The sequence below is a fragment of the Nycticebus coucang genome, chromosome 6 (genome assembly GCF_027406575.1).
Source record: "Nycticebus coucang isolate mNycCou1 chromosome 6, mNycCou1.pri, whole genome shotgun sequence".
Taxonomy (NCBI): domain Eukaryota; kingdom Metazoa; phylum Chordata; class Mammalia; order Primates; family Lorisidae; genus Nycticebus; species Nycticebus coucang.
In genome coordinates this window covers 103,872,463-103,890,560 of record NC_069785.1, presented here as the reverse complement: position 1 = coordinate 103,890,560, position 18,098 = coordinate 103,872,463, and the positions used below count along the sequence as shown (strand labels likewise).

Below are 18,098 nucleotides of genomic sequence, written 5' to 3'. Positions count from 1 at the left end.
TGTTCTACTTTTTTTCTGGCTAAATTTATATGGACATTTTCATTACTCTGCTTGTTTGTACTGCTTCCTATTTTCATCCTGAAACTCTAGAAAAAGGCCTGGGGCCGAGGGCTTCTCTGAGATAATGAATATTTCTTACAGCAACAGAAAGAGTTAATTGTTTCAATGTGCAAATTAACTATGCATGAGACTTTGGTAATATTTAAGTTTTTCATTTCTTGTTACAGAAAGAGCTCTTCTGGATTTGATTCAACATGGATTTGTATCACGTAACAGTCTCAGGCCCACATGAGTTCAGCTTTTCCGGAAACTGGTTATGCTCAGAGTTGTTCTGAATTTCTTTGTCAATATCCGTGTTTTTCCTTATAGTGTCAAACTCTGGACCAGCAAGAGTGTGGGGCACACAATTTCTCCCAGGTGTCTGGTTGCTGTCTCCAGGGTGTCCCGCAAGTCTCCATGCTGAACTTCCTGGATCTTACTAGAAAGGGTCATCAAAAGGTTTTTAGTCCATATTGTGTGTGCACAGGGAAAAACACGCTGATGTGACAATGACCGTGAAACCCCCATGCTGTAAGCAAATGCCTGATTTTAAGGATGTGCATCCTAGAATTCATAAAGTGCTGCCGTAGTATCTGAGACCAAATACACACATTTCCAAAATGCATCGTAACTGAAGGTACAATTGCCTTAATTATTCGATGATTTACACATATAGAACCAACCCCAAATGTTACACCAGCGCTGCTGGTAGCTGTCATTCACTGAATGCTAACCAAGTGCCATTCCAGGATATTTCTCACAACAACACTAGGAGAAAAATGCATTTAAAGGCCCGGAGGAAAATTAAATGCAAGTTACAAAGTGGGGGAAAAAAGCAGATTTTAAAAGTCTAAATGCTACATGCTTCCAACTATGTGACATTCCGGGAAAGACAGAACTATGGAGAGAGTGGTGACCAGGGACGGGGAGCAGGGAAGGATGAAGAGGCAGAGAACAGGGGATGTTTAGGGCTGACTGTTCTTAGAATACTATACTGGTGGGTACAGCTTGTTATACACTTGTCTGAACTCACAGAATGCACAGCACCAAGGGTGGGCCCTAGCGTAAGGTGTGGACTTGGGGCAGCAGCCATGTGTCTGTCCGTGCAGGTCCACTGATTGTAACAAATGCCTGCTCAGCCTGGTGGGGTGAGGTGCGTATCTGGGAATGCTGCACTTCTTGCTAGTTTCACTTGAACATAAAACTACTGTAAAAGTCATGTCTATTTTAAAAACTATGTAGAAACATTCCTAGATTACAGCAGACTAAAGAGCTGTACAGAGTCATGACCACTAAATGCCACACGTGATCCTTGACTGAACCCTGAATGAGAATTCTTTTTTCCAGGAAGAACAATTTTTGGATAATTGGGGGAAAATGGGTAAGGTTTGTAGCTTAGATAATTAAATCAGGAATATTTCTTGATTAATTACAACGTGGTTATATCAGAAAGAGTCCTTATTCTTAGGAAATACACACAAGTATTTAGCAGAATACTAATTGTGCCAAATTACTCTCAAATGGCTCAGAAAAAATAATATGAATCTACATAGTATATAGAGAGGGATAATAAAGAAAATGTGCTTGGGTGACACCTGTGGCTCAAGGAGTAGGGTGCCGGCCCCATATACCAGAGGTGTTGGGTTCAAGCCCAGCCCCAGCCAAAAACTGCAACCAAAAAAAAAAAAAAGAAGAAAGAAAGAAAGAAAGAAAAGAAAAGAAAATGTGCTAAAAGGTAAAAGTTGAGGTGAAAGACTTATGATAGTTCTTTCTACTATTTTTACAACTCTATTGTAAGCCTAATATCTCAAAATTAAAAGAAATATGACTAATTGAGAAAATAAGCCACTTCAAAAGAAATCAAAAGTACATAAAGAGTATTAAACTCCTTCTGGACCAACAGCCGCATTCTGAATTCCCTTCCTGACTTTGTCACCATTGTTCTGCTCACTCAGAAGTATAGCCCCAGTGTTTGCTTCCTTCTTTCTGCTTAAAAACTCAGCATTGTTTCTCACAAATTCTCCCTGCACTGGCAGAATGCAAAGACTGCTGCATTCTGGGGACACCAAGATCCCATCAGGCAGCTGTTTCTGGCGGCTGAGTTGCCTTCCTATTGTTAGGAATTTGCCTTATTTCTTAGCAATTTATTAGTTCATGGGTATTCCTCTTATTTTCCTTTACAAAAACTAGTGTCGGTGCTAATAGTGTTATTAATTATAGAAAGCTTACTCATCCTCCTCCCACCTTATTCTTGCACCAGTTCCACCTCATCCCATAGTTATCAGGAGGTTCGTTCGGTCCATTAGCAATGAGACCACCATGACCAGTTAGTTCTCAGAGTGGACAGCATGCCAGCACATGCCCTCTGTCTGTATATGCAGAGACTGAATATTTTGAATCTTGACCATGTCATTTACTAGCTGTTTGATTTGCAGGCAAGTTATTGAATCCCCCTAATTCCCCTGATCCCATTTATTTACTTAAGTCCTGCAAAGCTTGAAAGTGTATCTTACTCTATATGTTCTGATCAACTTCCTGATAACTGGTTACTCTGTTGTTTGCTTGTTTTTTCCATTGATGGGGAGCCTGCTCAATGTCATTCCAACTTACTTAACTAAGTCAACAAAGGAAGTTATATTTCAAGTTTCAGTGTTAAAGGGGGATACCATTATCAGTGGGGTGGGCTATAGTTTGCATAAATTAACACTTTGAGATTAAGTGAGGGAGAATTTTGGAGTCAGATTCATATGGGCTCACATAGTTAGCTATGTCACTTATCAGCTGTGTGACCATAGGCAAATCACTTAACCTCTCTGAATATCAGTTGCCAGATCTGTAAAATGAAAATAATAATAACTACATCAAATAATTACATTAAATGGTTTATAATATATATAATTTGAAATATATATAAAATAATTTGAAATATATATAAAATGATTTTGCCATCTTTTAGTCATTTTAAAGATATAGATATAATATATGTATAGATATATGTAGACCTAACTAATCACACAAATATAAATGTGATGTAGTTATTTATAGGTTGTATTAAAACAAGAAATCAGTGAAATAAAGATGCTCTCTGGGGAGGCTGCTCAGCATCACCTTGGGACATGAATGCTCCCCTTAATCTGGGACTTTGTTCTTTTTTTTTATTTTCTTAGCTCAAGCAGAGTTCATTAGGTCTTGAGGCACAGACCAAACTGACCAAACGCCAGTTTATTTTTAATAGGGAACATCAATGGCAAGTACACCTGCCAAGCTTGAGGCTGATCATTTCACTACCTTTAGGGAACAAGTCTCCTTAGGAAGCCTCATTATACTCTGGAAGCTGCTGGGGCAAGGTGGGCTGTGTGTGTGTGTGTGTGTGCGTGCGCGCACATGTGTGGAGCACAGACTGGAAGTGGAGTGATGAGAAGTTAGAAAGATGACCTTGTGGCCAATTTACTGAGTCACAACAGCTTAATGTTCCCCAAGGGGGAGAAATGGCCACATGATCAGGGATCCCGTGAGTCCTGGACACACTTTCTTCTTTGCACATTCCCTGATAAATCTCCTCAGAGACCACTCCTTTCTGTTGACAAAGGAGTTCTGAGTACCTTTGTTTGGTTGCTGTTTGTTTTTTGTTGTTGTTTTTTGGGGGATAGAGTGTCACTTTGTTGCCCTCGGTAGATTGCTGTGGCATCACATCTCACAGCAACCTTAAACTCTTGGGCTCAAGTGATTCTCTTGGTTTTACGAGAGAGATTCCCCAAGTAGCTGGGACTACAGGTGTCTGCCACAATGCCCCGCTATTTTGTTGTTGTTATTATTGAAATTGTCATTGTTTAGCAGGCCCAGCTGGGTTCAAACCTGCCAGCCTCAGTGTATGTGGTCAGCGCCCTAACCAATGAGCTACAGGCACCAAGTCTGTTTTTTGTTGTTTTAATTGTTATAACAAGTATTTTTTAATTTATTTTTTATTTATTTTTTTGAGACAAAGTCTCACTTTATTGCCCTCAGTAGAGTACTGTGATATCACAGTTCACAGCAACTTCAAACTCCTGGACTCAATTGATTCTCTGGTCTCAGCCTCCCAAGTAGCTGGGAGTAGGCTTCCACCACAACGCCCAGCTATTTTTAGAGACTGGGTCTTGCTCTTGTTCAGGCTGGTCTCCAAACTGTAAGCTCAGGCAATCTACCCACCTTGGCCTCCCAAAGTGGATTACAGTATGAGCAACTGGGCACAGGCTATTTTTTTTTTTTAATACATGTTCCACTTAGTGTCTGCTTAGATTTTCTAGCTCTGTTTTTGTGGGGGGCGGGGGCGGGGGGTTCTTTCTTTTGACCTAAGAAAGATCTTTTACATCAACTTCTGCCTTAAACAATTTTATCTGTTTTGTGTTGCTTTCCAGTATCTTGACTTCAGTTTCTTGTTGCTACCCTCAGAGTGTCAGCAGCAGCATCAGAAACCATCAGAAATCAGCAACATGATTAGGGTGATTGGGGAAACTCCTAATGAGGAATGGACTGAGCCCCAGAAAAAAAAAAAAAGTGACGGTTTCAGAGACATTTTATGCCATAATCATCATGGATGCTAATGTCTTACGAGTGGCTCTCTATTTGGCCCAATTCTTACAAGTTATGTAAAACCATTAAGTGCCAAGGGACTGTACAGGGACAAAATCAGAGTGGTTTTCACAAGGAACATTGGAATTGTCAATGATTTTCCTATTTGAATGTGAGATGAATATGATTAATACACAAATATTTGGGGAAATAGACATCAGGCAGGAATCAAATTCCAAACTTCTGTTTTCTCCTGAGCCCTCTCTTTTTCTCAAGGATGCAGTGTGTATGGGTCCTTTGCAAAGTGCTAGGGGAAAAGGTACAGACACCAGTCCCAGCTCTTGGGCAAAGAGCTGATTAATCACTACTCCAGGAGCCCCCAATCCAACTTCATCTTATCTGCTCATCTAGCCAAATGGTTTAAAATAATCACGGGGAGGAATCAGCTGAAAAACTCTGGTAACATGAATAACCAGAGTATATCAACTCCCCCAAGAAATGAAATGGCGGACACAACACTTCTGATGCCATTCATAAACTGATGGTTGAGATGTCAGAAATCGAATTCAGAATTTAGATTGCAAATAAGATTAATAGAATGATGTAAAATTGGAATTAGAAATTCAAGGAGCATTTCAAACGTTGTCTCAAGAATTCAATGAATTCAAAGATGTCATCAAAGATGTCATTGAATTCAATGAATTCAATGTGTCATCAAAGATTTTGACACATTGAGACAAGAACTTGCAACCTTCAAAGATCTGAGAAATATAATAGAATCCCTCAGTAACAGAATGGAGCAGGTAGAAGAAAGGATTTCTGACATTGAAGACAAAGCTTTTGAACGCTCCCAAATGCTCAAAGAGGAAGAGAAGTGGAGAGCAAAAATGGATCATTCTCTCAGAGAGCTCTGTGATAATTCAAGGAAAACTAATAGTCGCCTTATGGGAATTCCTGAAGGAGGTGAGGGGGCTTTGAAAGGCACAGATGCCATACTTCATGAGATAATGAAGGAGAACTTCCCAGACATGCCAAGAGATTCTGAAATTCAGATAGCAGACAGTTTCAGAACTCCAGCATGACTCAACCTGAAAAAAACATATCCTAAACACATTATAATTAACTTTGCCAAAGTTAAAATGAAGGAGAAAATTCTGCAAGCATCCAGATGTAAGAAAACCATAACCTACAAGGGGAAGAATATTAGAATGACTGCATATCTCTCTGCTGAAAACTTTCAATCTAGAAGAGTGTAGTCATCGACTTTCAATCTCCTAAAACAAAACAACTCTCAACCCAGGATCCTGTATCCAGCGAAACTGAGTTTCATTTATGATGGAAAAATTAAATACTTTAATGACATTCACATGTTGAAGAAATTTGCCATAACTAAACCAGCTCTCCAGGAAATTCTCAGACCTATCCTCCATAACGATGTGCAATCCTCCACCACAAAAGTAAACTCACTCAGAAACTTTTGATCAAATTCCAACTTCCACAATGGTGGAAGGATTAAAAATGTCCACTGGACTTTCAAAAAACTTGTTACCCAAAATTCTACCAGGCTAATCAATATTCTCAATTAATGTGAATGGCTTAAATTGTCCTCTAAAGAGGCACAGGTTGGCTGACTGGATGCAAAAACTCAGGCCAGATATCGGCTGCATACAAGAATCTCATCTTACCTTAAAAGATAAATATAGACTCAGGGTGAAGGGATAGGCATCTATATTTCAGGCAAATGGAAAGCAGAAAAAAGCAGGTGTTGCAATTTTATTCACAGATACAATAGGATTTAAACCAACAAAGGTAAGGAAATATAAGGATGGTCACTTCATATTTGTTAAGGGTAACACCCAACATGATGATATTTCAATTATTAACATTTATGCACCCAACCAGAATTCACCTCATTTTATAAGAGAAACTGTAACAGACATGAGCAACTTGATTTCCTCCAGCTCTATAATAGTCAGAGATTTTAACACTCCTTTGGCAGTGTTTGATAGATCCTCCAAAAAGAAGCTAAGGAAACAAATTTTAGACTTAACCATTTAACAATTGGATTTAACAGACATCTACAGAACATTTCATCCTAAAAAAACTGAATACACATTCTTCTCATCAGCCCATGGAACATCCTCCAAAATTGATCACATCTTAGGTCACAGGTCTAACTTAGTAAATTTAAAAGAATATAAATTATTCCTTGCATTTTCTCGGACCATCATGGAATAAAAGTTGAACTCAATAACAACAGGAATCTGCATACTCATACAAAAACATGGAAACTAAATAACCTTACGCTGAAGAATAGTTGGGGCATAGAGAAGATTAAGAAGGAAATTAACAAATTTTTGGAACAAAATGATAATAAAGACACAAATTATCAGAACCTCTGGGATACCACAAAGGCAGTCCTAAGAGGGAAATTTATAGCACTGCAAGCCTTCCTCAAGAGAAGGGAAAGAGAGGAAGTTAACAACTTATTGGGACATCTCAAACAACTGGAAAAGGAAGAACATTCCAATCCCAAACCCAGCAGAAAAAAGAAATAACCAAAATTAGAACAAAATTAAATGAAATTAAAAGCAAAAGAATTATACAATAGATCAATAAATCAAAAACTTGGTTTTTTGAAAAGGTCAATAAACTAGATAAACCTTTGGCTAACCTAACCAGGAAAAAAAGAGTAAAATCTCTAATTTCATCAATCAGTAATGACAAAGATGAAATAACAACAGACTCCTCAGAAATTCAAAAAATCCTTAATGAATATTACAAGAAACTGTATTCTCAGAAATACAAAAATCTGAAGGAAATAGACCAATACTTGGAAGCACGTCACCTTTTTAGACTTAACCAGAATGAAGTGGAAATGTTGAACAGGCCTATATCAAGTTCTGAAATAGCATCAACGGTTCAAAAATCTCCCTAAAAAGAAAAGCCCGGGACCAATGGCTTCACATCAGAATTCTGTCAAACCTTTAAAGAGGAACTAGTACCTTTATTACTCAACCTTTTCCAAAATATAGAAAAAGAAGGAATACTACCCAACACATTCTATGAAGCAAATGTCACCTTGATCCTCAAACTAGGAAAAGACCCAACAAGAAAAGAAAATTATAGACAAGTATCACCAATGAATATTGATGCAAAAATATTCAACAAGATCCTAGCAAACAGAATCCAACAACACATCAAACAAACTGTATACCATGACCAAGTGGGTTTTATCCCAGGGTCTCAGTCTGGTTCAATATATGTAAATATATAAATATAATTCAGCACATAAACAAATTAAAAAACAAGACATATGACTCTCTCAGTTGATGCAGAAAAAGCTTTTGGTAATATTCAGCATCCTTTCGTGATCAGAACATTTAAGAAAATAGATACAGAAGGGACATTTCTTAAACTGATAGGGGCCATCTACAGCCAACCCACAGCCAATATCATCTTGAATAGAGTTAAATTGAAATCATTTCCACTCAGATCAGGAACCAGGCAAGGTTTCCCATTATCTCCACTGCTTTTTAACATTGTAATGGAAGTCTTAGCCATCACAATTAGGTAAGAAAATGTGGTCAAGGTAGCCACATAGGGTCAGAGGAGATCAAACTTTCACTCTTCCCAGATGATATGATGGCATATCTGGAAAACACCAGAGATTTTACTACAAAATTCTTAGAAGTGATCAAGGAATACAGCAGCATCTCAGGTTACAAAATCAACACTCATAAATCTGTAGTTTTTATATACACCAACGATAGTTAAGCTGAAAAAACAGTAAAGGTCTCTATTCCGTTCACAGTAGTGCCAAAGAAGATGAAATATTTTGGAGTTTACCTAACAAAGGACATGAAAGATCTCTATAAAGAGAATTATAAAACTCTAAGAAAAGAAATAACTGAAGATGTTAACAAATGGAAAAACATACCATGGGAAGAATCAACATTGTTAAAATGTCCATACTACCCAAAGCAATATACAATTTTAACACAATCCCTATTAAAGCTCCACTGTCATACTTTAAAGATCTTAAAAAAATAATACTTTGTTTTGTATGAAATAAAAAAAACTCAAATAGCCAATACATTACTCAGAAATAAAAACAAAGCAGGAGGAATCATGCTACCAGAACTCAGACTATACTATAAATTAACAGTGATCAAAACAGCATGGTACTGGCACAAAAACAGAGAGGGAGATGTATGCAACAGAATAGAGAACCAAGAGATTAACCCAGCTACTTACTGTTATTTGATCTTTGACAAGCCCATTAAAAACATTCAATGGGGAAAAGATTCCCTATTTATCAAATGGTGCTGGGTGAACTGGCTGGCGACCTGTAGAAGACTGAAACTGGACCCACACCTTTCACCATTAACTAAGATAGACTCTAACTGAATTAAAGATTTAAACTTAAGACATGAAACTGTAAAAATACTAGAAGAAAGTGCAGGGAACAACTCTTGAAGAAATCAGCCTGGGTGAATATTCTATCGGGAGGACCCTCTGGGCTATTGAAGCAACACCAAAAGTACATTACTGGGACCTGATCAAACTAAAAAGCTTCTGCACAGCCAAGAACACAGTAAGTAAAGCAAGCAGACAGCCCTCAGGATAGGGGAAAATATTTGCAGGTTATATCTCCGACAAAGGTTTAATAACCAGAATCCACAGAGAACTCAAACATATTAGCAAGAAAAGAACAAGTGATCCCATCTCAGGCTGGGCAAGGGACTTGAAGAGAAACTTCTCTGAAGAAGATAGGCACTTGGCCTATAGACACGTGAAAAAATGCTCATCATCCTTAATCATCAGAGAAATGCAAATCAAAACTACTTTGAGATATTATCTAACTCCAGTAGGATTAGCCCACATTCCAAAATCCCAAAACCAGAGATGTTGGTGTGGATGTGGAGAAAAGGGAGCACTTCTACACTGCTGATATAGAAGTGTGGAATGGAAACTAATACGTTCCTTTTGGAAAGATGTTTGGAGAACACTTAGGGATCTAAAAATAGATCTGCCATTCAATCCTACAATTCCTCTATTAGGTATATATCCAGAAGACCAAAAATCACATTACAACAAAGATAATTTGTACCAGAATGTTTACTGCAGCCCAGTTTATAATTGCTAAGTCATGAAAGAAGCCCACATGCCCTTTGACCCATGAATGCATTATAAATTGTGGTATATGTACACCATGGAATATTATGCAGCTTTAATGAAAGATGGAGACTTTGCCTCTTTCATGTTTATATGGATGGAGCTGGAACATGTTCTTCTTAGTAAAGTTTCTCAAGAATGGAAGAAAAATATCCAATGTACTCAGCCCTACTATGAAACCAATAACCCAATTATAGCCCAAGAATATAGGGAAAGGGGAGAGGGAGGGGAGGGCAGGGGGAAGGATGAGTGGAGGGTGGGTAATTGGTGGGACCACACCTACGGTGCATCTTACGGTACATGCGAAATTTACTAAATGTAGAATATAAATGTTTTAACACAATAACTAAGAAAATGCTGTGAAGGCTATGTTAACCAGTTTGATGAAAATATGTCAAATGGTATGTAAAACCAGCACATTGTACCCCATGACTTCATTGATGTACACAGCTATGATTTAATAAAAAAATAAATAATTTTTAAAAACCCTGTGGCAAAGCGATGAGGATGCTGGTAAATGGAATAGCAGCCCACGCAGGCTAGTGTAATAATACATCTTATATTACCTTCAAAAAAAAGAAAGAAAAAGAAAAAGATCAAAATCGAATCCCTCAGAGTTAGACTTAGTGTTCTTCAAATAAATTATCTTAAACAATTTCATTTCCCTTGGTAGTGTGACTTACAGGAAGGGAAGTCATTGTCACCTGTCCTTTGTTTGTAGGGGTAATTTGCATGCTAATGATTGAGGAGTGCCAGACCAGTAGGTTGGATAATGAAGTTGGTTGAGCTGTGTTGTATCAGAGTAACCAGTATGGATGCCAGGGGAATGTTGACTATCTCTTGAAAAGAGAGATTAATCATTAACCAACCCCACTAATTCACTTTGGCATTTAAAAAAAAACTACCTCTTCATAGGTAACAAAACATCAAATGCACACATTTCACATTACTTGCTGAGGTGCACAGAGAATTATAGTATGCTGGAAAAGATTGTTCTCATTTGTCAGGAGGAGTTTCTAAAAATAGATTCATACAAGAGGAAAGTGCTTAGCTCTTAAAATCTGAATAATGTCATATATGTGGCATTTCTTCACTAATAAGACCACATCAAAAATGCCTGAGCCAGTGAAATAACAGCATTAAAATGATATGAAAGTCAGAAGGTGCCGTGCATAGGTTAGGAGTTGTTTTAGTGACCACTGGTAAATGTTATCACTAAAATCTTGTTTGAGGACAAGGAAAACAGGAGTGACGCTGAACAGGGCACTATGGTACTGAGCAGAATACTCTTTTCACCCATTTCTCTCTTGACATAGTTTTTAATATGAATCAGAATTGTAGCAGGAAATTAAAAATAAAAACCCAGCTAACTTAGCTTTGTGTGCCCTGTCATGGAGAGATAAAGGGACGTCAACTACTGGCTATGCATTCACTGATGTCTAATAAGCCACTCACTCCACAAATACTAGAGTACTTACATGGATCAGGCTATCAGCTGGGTGCTAGGGAAAGAAAAAAGAGATAAAAGTAGTAGTTCACAGCTTGATGAAATAAACAGTGGAGAAAAAAAAAATCAATTCCTGTGCAGTGAGATATGTGTTAGAGCAACATAGGGATTTGGGAGTCTGTCCTAGAAGTCATGTGCATACTGTCTGGAAGAGAGGAGGTGAGAACATGTTTATGGATAGATAAGAAGTCGGTTGGGGAGAGGGTGCATGTCGGAAATGACAAGTGGCTGAATTTTACTGGAGCATAATTATTGGTGGGAGATAGGGAGCCAGCGTCCATAGGTCAAAATGCACAATGGTGGAATCAAGAGACATGGAACTCTTTCCAAAGCTTCAGTGCTTGGACTACTTTATAAGTTGTTTCCTTTTGTGCTTGAAAATTAGTTTCTGCCTTTATCTTTGTTTATTGGCCCCTCCCCCACTGCAATTTTTCCCTACTCTGTGGCAGATACTTGTGGAAACACCACTCTCCCAGTCTATCTGTCCCTTTCCTGGAGTCATATCCCCAGTTTTTAGAGTATGTTTCTTTTTCTTTTTGCAGTTTTTGGCTGGGGTTGGGTTTGAACCCACCACCTCCAGTATATGGAGCCTGTGCCCTACTCCTTTGAGCCACACGCGCTGCCCTGGATTATGTTTCTTTGGGTAACAGCCTCAGGGTTCTGTTAGCAGATGCTTTCTTCCCACGTGATCTGGTCTCTTCTTCCAAGCTGGTATAGTCATAGTCCTCTGGGTGTGGGTGGGCTAGGGGTAGGCATGTGATGGCAGCCAGCGGTACCTGTGACCTCTCCCTGAGGAGTCATTCCCGCCCTAGAATGGAGGAAGAGATAGAACCCCTTTCTGATTGTGCGAGCCAAAGAGAGTTTCAGCTCTCCTAGTCAGGAGCACTGTTCTTCTCCATGTGGGGGAAAGTGGGTGCAGGGAGAAAGACCCACAGAGGAGAAGGAAAAAATATGCACGGCTAGTCCTGGAGAAGTTCAGGTGCTGGTTCAACTTTCCTCCATTCCAGCTGTATCCCTGCCCTTCTGCATTCTGGTTGTTAACCCTTCTTTGGGTTACCTGGCATCCTTTGCATCTTCTAGTTAACTGGTTACATTTAACTAATTTGAATTGGGGAGCTGTCATGTATAAAGCTGTCATGTCTATTACTAATGGACCCTAAGATTTTGGAGCCAAATGTCAAATTCACTTATTTTCATTCATTCCTATTTAATAAGCAAGTATTCCCAGCTGTAAAATTTTCTTTGGCATAGCTTTTGATATACAGAGTCATCATTGTACTATTTTCAAAACTGTCAGTTACTGTTTTTTTTGTTTGTTTGTTGTTGTTTTGCCATTTGCCACGTGTCATTCCTGGCAGTTGAACTTAGCTGACCTGTCTGATAATAATATCAACAAATACCCTATACCAATCACATGCCAAATAGGTTCTAAGTATTTTGCAACTAACTCATTTAATTCTCAAAACCCATATTACCACTAGTTCATAGAGAAGGAAACTGAGGCATGGAGGCATCTCACACAGCAGGTAGGTGGATTTGCTGAGATTTGAGCAGGGGACATGCTCTGCCAGCAACTTTGAATGTAAACTGATATGTCATTATTGCTCTGGATGGTAGAGAAGGTCAATCCAGATGCCACTAGCAGCTGAAGAAGCCAGACAACACCACAGAAGGGCCGGGACAGGTACCTACTGCTCCAGCAGCCAACAAAGCTCAGGCTGTAGGACACGGGGTTCTTTGGGCAGCACAGCTTCCAAGAGCCAGATGTGGCTGAGGAGAAAGATTATGCCTGTGGCATGGTGGTCCAATCAGTGTCTCCAAACCCACTCAGTCAACCACCTGCCCTCCTCTCAGGGCTGAGCTGATTTGAGCTTTTGCTTAGCGGAAAAGTGGAGAGAGGTCAAGTGCTCTACTCCTCTACAGTAGAGCCTCTGTAAGCTGACCACCCAGGGGACTACAACAAACTGAGTGACATATGGAGGTGGTCAACGTAAGAAACCAGGCTACTGTATTAGTACCTACATGTGGAGCATGTCTGGCCTATGAAAATTAGGTCAACTTAAGGAGGTGATGAAGGTGGAGAAATGGTCAGATGGGGAGGTTCTACAGTACACAGCCAAGAGTAAACAGATCCCAAATCCTATATTTTACATTTGCCTTTGTTGTTGTTGTTTATTTGAGCTATCAAAAACTGGAAAAGATTGGTTAAAGTCTTCATTGCTGTGATTTTTGTCAGCTTCTCCTTACATTTCTAGTAGCTGTTGCACACATTCTGACACCACGTCCTTGGTTTTGAGTCCCTAGAGTTTATGGATAGGACAGTCTTACTGTAGATATGTTTACTGTGTCTGTTATATTAATTTCACTTTGGATTATTTATTTTTATCCACGTAGCAGGATCAGAAATTCCTCATACCATACTTCTCTGAACCAAATGCCACTAGCAGAGAGAACTAATGGAATTTCCCTGGTTGGTGCATCTCTTTCAACAAGCGTGGCATCTTTCAGCAGCCCAGCCATGCTGAGGGCCCTTCCCTCCTGTGCCCTGCTGCCCTCCAGGTGGTGTCTGGGCAGCCATGACGGGAGTGGTGGGGAGAATGGAGCCTTACATCCTTGTTGCTGTCCACTCTGAGTGGCTGCGGGGTCATTTGACTGGCATCCACTAGAATACCTTTAGAAGGCCTTGTACTGGGAGCTGGTCTCTGTGGCCAGGGTTTGGGACCTTTGTTCATTCAGGCCTTTTAGTTCACACCCTGATGCCCAGTAGCTTAGGTTCTCAATAACTTCATGTCCCTTTTGTAATGACCCATGTATTAAAGTGAAGTTAAAAAATGAATAAAAGTGTTCAGACTATTGTATACCATTCAGTGGGACACCTAGCATACCACACAGGGGCCACAGAGAGCCAGGAGCACACTTTCAGGCCCAGCCCAGCAGCCTCATCCCTGTGTGTTACCTCCCAAATGGGGGCAGCCCCAAACCCCTCCTGGCTCTTCCATCAGCTGGTACCACGTGCTTTCCCTGGGACGTGAGTGCAGGACATGGAGATCGGAGCACTAGGTCTGACTCCTGGATCCCCTGTGTCCTCTCTGTCCTTTCTTCTCCCCACTGCCCACGAAGGCAAAATATGATGACCTTACCCTCCCTTTCTCTCTCGGATGGGACTTGCACATGTTTCTCCTTCCCTCTGCACTTTATCACGATAGCATTCTAAATTCTCTAACATGTACAGGGCATATGTATTGCCTCACGCAACTAACTAACTTTAACTCAGGTGACATTTTACAGATGGGGAAAATGACACTTAGAGAAGTTTAATAAAGTTTTAGGGATAATAGAGTAGACCGGACAAAAACCTGTACCATGCTTTCTGTTTCAAAGGGTGGTGTTTATGCTTTTCATTAGTCTGTGATGCTTAGTGTAAAGGAGAGGCCTCACCGAGAAGAAGTGGGGAGTGGGGGCTGGGGGAGCTGCCCAGAGAGCCTGTGGGACCTTGTTGCCCAGAATGAGAGAGAAGGGGAGAGAATAAGAGAGGATTACAAGCCTTTCTCCTGGCAAAGACAGAGAAGTTACAATGAATGGAGGAGGGAGGACTCACATGAGCAGGTAGCAGCCTGTGGTCATATACACAGCAGCCCATCCTCAGCCCTACCACTCTGCTACTTCTGCGGAAGGCCATGCTTCTCTTCCCGCTCTCTTGCTATAAGAGTTTTCAGACAGACTGTGTTATGATCCATTATTTCACTTTCAAGAAACAGTCAACAGCATCCTTTCTGATTCACCTGTGCAAATGTTGACAGCTTATGGTGTTGCTGGGAGGGCTGGGAGGGCTTCATTTGTTCCCAGCAGTGTGGATTTTACATTTCCTGATTTTTGTGTATCTCAAAACTTTTGTAATGACCCACGTATTAAAATGATGTTAAAAGATGAATAAAAGTGCTTAGACTATTGTATACCATTCAGTGGCTTTGTCTCTAGTGTTAGAACTCAGAGGGAAATGAGGCAGAATTGGGATGACTGCTCTCTGCTACCAAGTCAAACAACAATAACAAGGCAGGCCCTGGGACCCTGGTATTTGTCAGCACTGGACAGCTCTGGCCATTTCAAGGGGTGCTGTGCCCAGAATCATGTGCTTTGGGCCCAAATGGGTCTATCTTAATTTTTAAAAAAAATGCAAATCTCTGTTTCAAACTCAAACAGCTTCCTTTGGAATTTAAAGGAGTTCTAGGTTGTTTAAAGGTTGAGTGGAATTTCTGAGCCTCTGTTAACGGTCACAGTCTACTAACTCTCATAATTAGCATGCAGCCACAGTATTGTGTAAAAGCCACTCTGTATTCAACAATGACTAACCGCTCCATTTCAGACTGTTTACTTAGGGGGTGGTGGTGGTGGTTTGATCCACAATCAATGCTTCTGGGCAGTTGTTAACCTGTTTAATGGTAAAAAACAAAAGAGAGAAGGTGAGTCACCCATTTCTTTATCCTTTCCCACACCCTCTCCCCTTTCGCAGCCACCAAATCCCAGCATTGTGGGCAACCCAGTTCCAAGTCTTGTCTGGCTGTTGAGCTGTGTGACTTCGGAAAAGTTCCTCTACTACCTCAAGCCTCACTGTCCTCATCTGCAAGCTCTGTAGGCAGAATTAGGTGATATTAAAGGTCCCTTCTATCTCTGAGGTGCAGTGATTGTGGTAGAAGGTGAAATGTTTCCTTTGTAAAAATCCAAACATATTTATTACTTACTTAAAACTACAGTATGACAGAGTACAAACACACCATGGAAAGTGTCCCAACCTCTAGCAGTTGTTCATGTTACCTGTTTTAAATTGCAATGGACAAGTGCAAGAAGAAGGAGGCGTGTAAGATCCAGTATTAAAGGTGTCTGGAGAGAAATATGCAGATAAATGGGCAGAAAGCACAGTAAGAAAGTAAAACTCATCAATAAACATGTATGGTTAACTGTGTGTGTATGTAATAGTCATGTTCACAGTGGGTTTTTTAAGGAGAGTATTACTATTTGCAAACAAAATCAGCCACATGTAGTTGCTGACATGGTTGCCAAGCTGTGTGTAAACACCAGGAAGAGGAACAGCTTGCTTCTAACTGCTGTGGAAAGGTGGAGCCTGAAAAGAGCCCGTGGGCTGAGGGCAGTAGTGCTGCACGCTGTGTATGCAAGTGGGCCACCAGAGACAGAACCCTTCTGGTGGCCCACTCGAAGGTAGTCTAGGCAGCAGAAACATGTGAGATGGCATTTCACCTTGTTTGATGTGCAGCAAGGAAGGGGAAACTCCTCTAGTACACACGGGTATTTGAGTGTGTTGCCTTTTGGGGTATGTAGGAGCCAGGCCACGTTATCATATGGCTTGATGTTGGAGGAAATCGGGGAGTCTACTTTGATGGGGTGTCTCAGCTGCTATCCTGGTTAACCCTGCTCTCCCCCTGCCCATCTCTAGCTGGACCTCCCTATCTTCTGGCTGGACGGACACCTGCTTTACTTTTCAGATGAATGTTTTTTCTTTCCATCTTTCCAAATCCTGCTCATGTCTTTAAAGCCCAATTTTTATTTTCTGCTCACTCCCCTTCTCTTTGTCCTCATTCACTCAGTGACTACACACTGGAGATGCCCATTTCAGGGTTCTGCCCCACCCAGACAGCTATGTGCTTCTGGAGCCCAGACTCCTTGTCTCACTCCTCCCACCTACCCAGACCAGAATCTGGGTCCGAGTCGCTCTCTGTGGCTTTCCTTCCACCGTGGGCCCAACTCCTAGTTTTGTGCCCAGCACACAGCCGGCATTCAACGTTTGTGGAACTGATAAACTATTAGATCAGTAGTGACAAATATTCCCCAAAGATAATGCTTATTTGAAAATACACCCTAACATTATTTCTCTACCTTCAAAAAATGCTTCTTTGGAGGGATTTAAGACAGTCTGATGTTTCTGCACACTTGTCTGTGCCTAGGGGGCATCTCGCTCTTCTCAGCGCTCACCTGGGACGTGCATTCTTCCATGCAATCTTCACAGGGCACCTGTGGTGTTGATGGCTCGCTCCAAAGGCCCCTGACTTCTCACAGGGATCCTAGTGTCTGGTGAAACAACCCAAGTTCTCTGCGCCCTAACTTCTCCAGGATACTAAGATAAAACTATTTAAAAATGTTTTAAAGGCTCGGATTGGCAGTGTAAATAAGGCTTTTTCGCGACGACCTCAGGTAAAGACAAATGACAGTCACCACGGCAAGAAGGCAGGCAGGGGTGAGCGTCTCACTCAAAGCCAAGCCGGTCACAGTTTCCTGGACTCAGCGGTCTGTGCCCGAGGGCTTAATGGGGGCGCACTGAAGCTGGTGTGCGGCGGTGGCCTCAGGGGTGCCTTGGTCTTAGGAATTTCTGGGCGCCGGGGCCCCCCTCCCAGCCCCAGAAGCGTCCCTGGCCCCGGGAGCCCAGCGACGCGGCGCGGCCCTGGCATGCTAAGTGGGCAGCACTGGGGCGCCTTTGTTCCTCGCGGCAGTCTCTAAGGACCCGCTTCCGTCTGAATCTAAATGGGCTTCGCCCCCACCCACTCCGCCAGTCTCCCTGGCTTGGGGACCCCGCCCCTGGGTGATGGGTCCCCGACACCTGGGGACCAAGCCAGAGCGAGAGGGCAAGCTCCGAGGCCGGCCGAGCACCTGCACGGTCCGAGGGGGCGGCTTCCCGCCTGCCTCTCCCGGGGTGCCGGGGCTCCTTGCCCGCTAGCAGCCTCCAACTTGGGGGGTCCCGCTGCCCGCAACTCCAAGTCTCGCGGTGCTACGGCTCGGACCGGGGAGCGGCGGGCCGGGCGCCCCCCGCCGCGCC

At 41.6% G+C, this 18,098-nt stretch overlaps 1 long non-coding RNA gene across 3 annotated transcripts; it reads right to left on the bottom strand.

Annotated features, from left to right (window-relative positions):
* Positions 1 to 230: 230 nt before the first annotated feature.
* On the bottom strand, positions 231 to 17,971 carry LOC128587428 (uncharacterized). Of its 3 annotated transcripts, XR_008380594.1 has the most exons (4): positions 17,261 to 17,971; positions 15,058 to 15,704; positions 14,874 to 14,975; positions 231 to 478 (listed from the first exon to the last, which is right to left on the bottom strand). It is a non-coding gene; the product is annotated as an uncharacterized LOC128587428 (long non-coding RNA). The 3 variants fall into 3 exon arrangements; XR_008380593.1 differs by having other exon boundaries at positions 14,874 to 15,704; positions 17,165 to 17,971; XR_008380592.1 differs by having other exon boundaries at positions 14,874 to 15,704.
* Between the last annotated feature and the right edge of the window lie 127 nt (positions 17,972 to 18,098).